Here is a 5,317-nt window from a genome sequence, read left to right as displayed (position 1 = left end):
ATGGACTATCATATATTGCTGGAAAGCCCAGGATGTCTACTTTCCAACGACATTGAGAGCGCGCCAATTAGGCTTCTGTAGCTCCAGAAAATCCACTTCGAATGCAGGGAGGTCAGAATCCAACAGCATCTGCAGTCCTTTTCAGTCTCTGAATCAGATTTTTGCTCAGGTCCCTCAATTTCAGCTAGAAAATACCTGAAATCACAGAAAAACACACAAACTCATAGTAAAGTCCAGAAAAGTGAATTTTAACTAAAAACTAATAAAAATATACTAAGAACTCAACTAAAACTACTAAAAACATACTAAAAACAATGCCAGAAAGCGTACAAATTATCCGCTCATCACAACACCAAACATAAATTGTTGCTTGTCCTCAAGCAACTGAAAATCAAATAAGATAAAAAGAAGAGAATATGTAATGAACTCCAAAAACATCTATGAAGATCAGCATTAATTAGATGAGCGGGGCTTTTAGCTTTTTGCCTCTGAATAGTTTTGGCATCTCACTTTATCCTTTGAAATTCAAAATGATTGGCTTCTTTAGGAACTCAGAATCCAGATAGTGTTATTGATTCTCCTAGTTAAGTATGATGATTCTTGAACACAGCTACTTCATGAGTCTTGGCCGTGGCCCAAAGCACTGTGTCTTCCAATATTACCACCGGATACATACATGCCACAGACACATAATTGGGTGAAACTTTTCAGATTGTAACTCAGCTTTGCTAGAGTCCCCAATTAGAGGTGTCCAGGGTTCTTAAGCACACTCTTTTTTGCCTTGGATCACAACTTTATTTCTTTCTTTTTCTTTCTTTTTCTTTTTCTCCTTTTTTTTCGTTTTTTTTTTCGCCTCTTTTTTTTTGTATTCACTGCTTTTTCTTGCTTCAAGAATCATTTTTATGATTTTTCAGATCCTCAGTAACATGTCTCCTTTTTCATTATTCTTTCAAGAGCCAACATTCATGAACCACAAATTCAAAGACATATGCACTGTTTAAGCATACATTCAGAAAACAAAAGTGTTGCCACCACATCAAAATAATTAATCTGTTATAAAATTTGAAATTCATGCAATTCTTCTCTTTTTCAATTAAGAACATTGTTTATTTAAGAAAGGTGATGGATTCATAGGACATTCATAACTTTAAGGCATAGACACTAAGACACTAATGATTATAAGACACAAATATGGATAATCATAAGCATAAATTTTCGAAAAACAAGAAAATAAAGAACAACGAGATTAAAGAACGGGTCCACCTTAGAGATGGCGGCTTGTTCTTCCTCTTGAAGGTCTTATGGAGTGCTTGAGCTCCTCAATATCTCTTCCTTGTCTTTGTTGCTCCTCTCTCATGATTCTTTGATCTTATTTAATTTCATGGAGGAGGATGGAATGTTCTTGGTGCTCCACCCTTAGTTGTCCCATGTTGGAACTCAATTCTCCTAGGGAGGTGTTAATTTGCTCCCAATAGTTTTGTGGAGGAAAGTGCATCCCTTGAGGCATCTCAGGGATCTCATGATGAGAGGGGTCTCTTGTTTGCTCCATCCTCTTCTTAGTAATGGGCTTGTCCTCATCAATGGGGATGTCTCCCTCTATGTCAACTCCAACTGAATAACAGAGGTGACAAATGAGGTGAGGAAAGGCTAACCTTGCCAAGGTAGAGGACTTGTCCGCCACCTTATAAAGTTCTTGGGCTATAACCTCATGAACTTCCACTTCTTCTCCAATCATGATGCTATGGATCATGATGGCTCGGTCTAGAGTAACTTTGGACCGGTTGCTAGTGGGAATGATTGAGCGTTGGATAAACTCCAACCATCCTCTAGCCACGGGTTTGAGGTCATGCCTTCTCAATTGAACCGGCTTCCCTCTTGAATCTCTCTTCCATTGGGCGCCCTCTTCACAAATGTCAGTGAGGACTTGGTCCAACCTTTGATCAAAGTTGACCCTTCTTGTGTAAGGATGTTCATCTCCTTGCATCATAGGCAAGTTGAATGCCAACCTTACATTTTCCGGACTAAAATCCAAGTATTTCCCCCGAACCATAGTAAGCCAATTCTTTGGATCCGGGTTCATACTTTGATCATGGTTCTTGGTGATCCATGCATTGGCATAGAACTCTTGAACCATTAAGATTCTGACTTGTTGAATGGGATTGGTAAGAACTTCCCAGCCTCTTCTTCGGATCTCATGTCGGATCTCCGGATATTCACTCTTTTTTAGTGAAAAAGGGACCTCGGGGATCACCTTCTTCAAGGCCACAACTTCATAGAAGTGGTCTTGATGCACCCTTGAGATGAATCTCTCCATCTCCCATGACTCGGAGGTGGAGGCTTTTGCCTTCCCTTTCCTCTTTCTAGAGGTTTCTCCGGCCTTGGATGCCATAAATGGTTATGGAAAAACGAAAAACAACGCTTTTACCACACCAAACTTAAAAGGTTTGCTCGTCCTCGAGCAAAAGAAGAAAGAAGAGAGTAGAAGAAGAAGAAATGAGGAAGAAGGGAATGGCTTTGTGTTCGGCCAAAGAGGGTGAGAAGTGGTGTTTAGGTTGTGTGAAAGTGAAGGAGAGAAGAAGGGTTTATATAGGAGAGGGGGGCTCATGGTACGGTCATTATGGGTGGGTTTGGGAGGGAAAGTGGTTTGAATTTGAATGGTGAGGTAGGTGGGGTTTTATGAAGGATGGATGTGAGTGGTGAAGAGAAAGATGGGATTTGATAGGTGAAGGGTTTTTGGGGAAGAGGTGTTGAGGTGATTGGTGAATGGGTGAAGAAGAGAGAGAGTGGTGGGGTAGATGGGGATCCTGTGGGGTTCACAGATCCTGAGGTGTCAAGGAAAAGTCATCCCTGCACCAAATGGCATGCAAAAACGCGTTTTGAGCCAATTCTGGCGTTAAACGCCGGGCTGGTGCCCATTTCTGGCGTTTAACGCCAGGTTCTTGCCCTTTCCTGGCGTTTAACGCCAGTCTGGTGCCCCTTTCTGGCGTTAAACGCCCAGAATGGTGCCAGACTGGGCGTTAAACGCCCACATGCTAGCCTTACTGGCGTTTAAACGCCAGTAGGTTCTTCCTCCAGGGTGTGCTGTTTTTCTTCCTGTTTTTCATTCTATTTTTGCTTTTTTAATTGATTTTGTGACTTCTCATGATCATCAACCTACAAAAAACATAAAATAACAAAGGGAAATAGATAAAATATAACATTGGGTTGCCTCCCAACAAGCGCTTCTTTAATGTCAGTAGCTTGACAGAGGGCTCTCATGGAGCCTCACAGATACTCAGAGCAATGTTGGAACCTCCCAACACCAAACTTAGAGTTTGAATGTGGGGGTTCAACACCAAACTTAGAGTTTGGTTGTGGCCTCCCAACACCAAACTTAGAGTTTGACTATGGGGGCTCTGTTTGGCTCTGATTTGAGAGAAGCTCTTCATGCTTCCTCTCCATGGTGACAGAGGGATATCCGTGAGCCTTAAACACAAAGGATTCTTCATTCACTTGAATGATCAGTTCACCTCCATCAACATCAATCACAGCCTTAGCTGTGGCTAGGAAGGGTCTGCCAAGGATGATGGATTCATCCATGCACTTCCCAGTCTCTAGGACTATGAAATCAGTAGGGATGTAATGGTCTTCAACTTTCACCAAAACATCTTCTGCAAGTCCATGAGCTTGTTTCCTTGAGTTGTCTACTATCTCTAGTGAGATTCTTGCAGCTTGTACCTCAAAGATCCCTAGCTTCTCCATTACAGAGAGAGGCATGAGGTTTACACTTGACCCTAAGTCACACAGAGCCTTCTTGAAGGTCATGGTGCCTATGGTACAAGGTATTGAAAACTTCCCAGGATCTTGTTTCTTTTGAGGTAATTCCTGCCTAGACAAGTCATCCAGTTCTTTGGTGAACAAAGGAGGTTCATTCTCCCAAGTCTCATTACCAAATAACTTGTCATTCAGCTTCATGATTGCTCCAATGTATTTAGCAACTTGCTCTTCAGTGACATACTCATCCTCTTCAGAGGAAGAATACTCATCAGAGCTCATGAATGGCAGAAGTAAGTCCAATGGAATCTCTATGGTCTCATTTTGAGCCTCAGATTCCCATGGTTCCTCATTAGGGAACTCATTGGAGGTCAGTGCACGCCCATTGAGGTCTTCCTCAGTGGCGTTCACTTCCTCTCCTTCCTCTCCAAATTCAGCCATGTTGATGGCCTTGCACTCTCCTCTTGGATTTTCTTCTTGGTTACTTGGAAGAGTACTAGGAGGGAGTTTAGTAATTTTCTTGCTCAGCTGTCCCACTTGTGCCTCCAAGTTCCTAATGGAGGACCTTGTTTCAGTCATGAAACTTTGAGTGGTTTTGATTAGATCAGAGACCATGGTTGTTAAGTCAGAGGTGTTCTGCTTAGAATTCTCTGTCTGTTGCTGAGAAGATGGTGGAAAAGGCTTGCCATTGCTAAACCTGTTTCTTCCACCATTATTGTTGTTGAAACCTTGTTGAGGCCTCTCTTGATTCTTCCATGAGAAATTTGGATGATTTCTCCATGAAGAATTATAGGTGTTTCCATAGGGTTCTCCCATGTAATTTACCTCTTCCATTGAAGGGTTCTCAGGATCATAAGCTTCTTCTTCAGATGAAGCATCCTTAGTACTGCTTGGTGCATTTTGCATTCCAGACAGACTTTGAGAAATCAAATTGATTTGCTGAGTCAATATTTTGTTCTGAGCCAGAATGGCATTCAGAGTATCAATCTCAAGAACTCCTTTCTTCTGATTAGTCCCATTGTTCACAGGATTCCTTTCAGAAGTGTACATGAATTGGTTATTTGCAACCATTTCAATTAGCTCTTGAGCTTCTGTAGGCGTCTTCTTCAGATGAAGAGATCCTCCAGCAGAGCTATCCAAAGACATCTTGGACAGTTCAGAGAGACCATCATAGAAAATACCTATGATGCTCCATTCAGAAAGCATGTCAGAAGGATATTTTCTGATCAATTGCTTGTATCTTTCCCAAGCTTCATAGAGGGATTCTCCTTCCTTCTGTCTGAAGGTTTGGACTTCCACTCTAAGCTTACTCAATTTTTGAGGTGGAAAGAACTTTGCCAAGAAGGCATTGACTAGCTTTTCCCAAGAGTTCAGGCTTTCTTTAGGTTGTGAGTCTAACCATATTCTAGCTCTGTCTCTTACAGCAAAAGGGAATAGCATAAGTCTGTAGACCTCAGGGTTAACCCCATTAGTCTTGACAGTGTCACAGATTTGCAAGAATTCAGCTAAGAACTGATGAGGATCTTCCAATGGAAGTCCATGGAACTTGCAATTCTGTTGCATT

At 41.7% G+C, this 5,317-nt stretch overlaps 1 non-coding gene across 1 annotated transcript; it reads left to right on the top strand.

The window, feature by feature from the left end:
• Positions 1–4,953: 4,953 nt before the first annotated feature.
• LOC130978196 (small nucleolar RNA R71) lies at positions 4,954–5,061 on the top strand. The gene has a single exon (XR_009085852.1). It is a non-coding gene; the product is annotated as a small nucleolar RNA R71 (small nucleolar RNA).
• Positions 5,062–5,317: the final 256 nt, after the last annotated feature.

Source organism: Arachis stenosperma, chromosome 4 (assembly GCF_014773155.1).
Source record: "Arachis stenosperma cultivar V10309 chromosome 4, arast.V10309.gnm1.PFL2, whole genome shotgun sequence".
In the NCBI taxonomy this organism is placed as follows: domain Eukaryota; kingdom Viridiplantae; phylum Streptophyta; class Magnoliopsida; order Fabales; family Fabaceae; genus Arachis; species Arachis stenosperma.
Note: the sequence above shows the minus strand (reverse complement) of the source record. Positions and strands in the feature narration are given on the sequence as shown.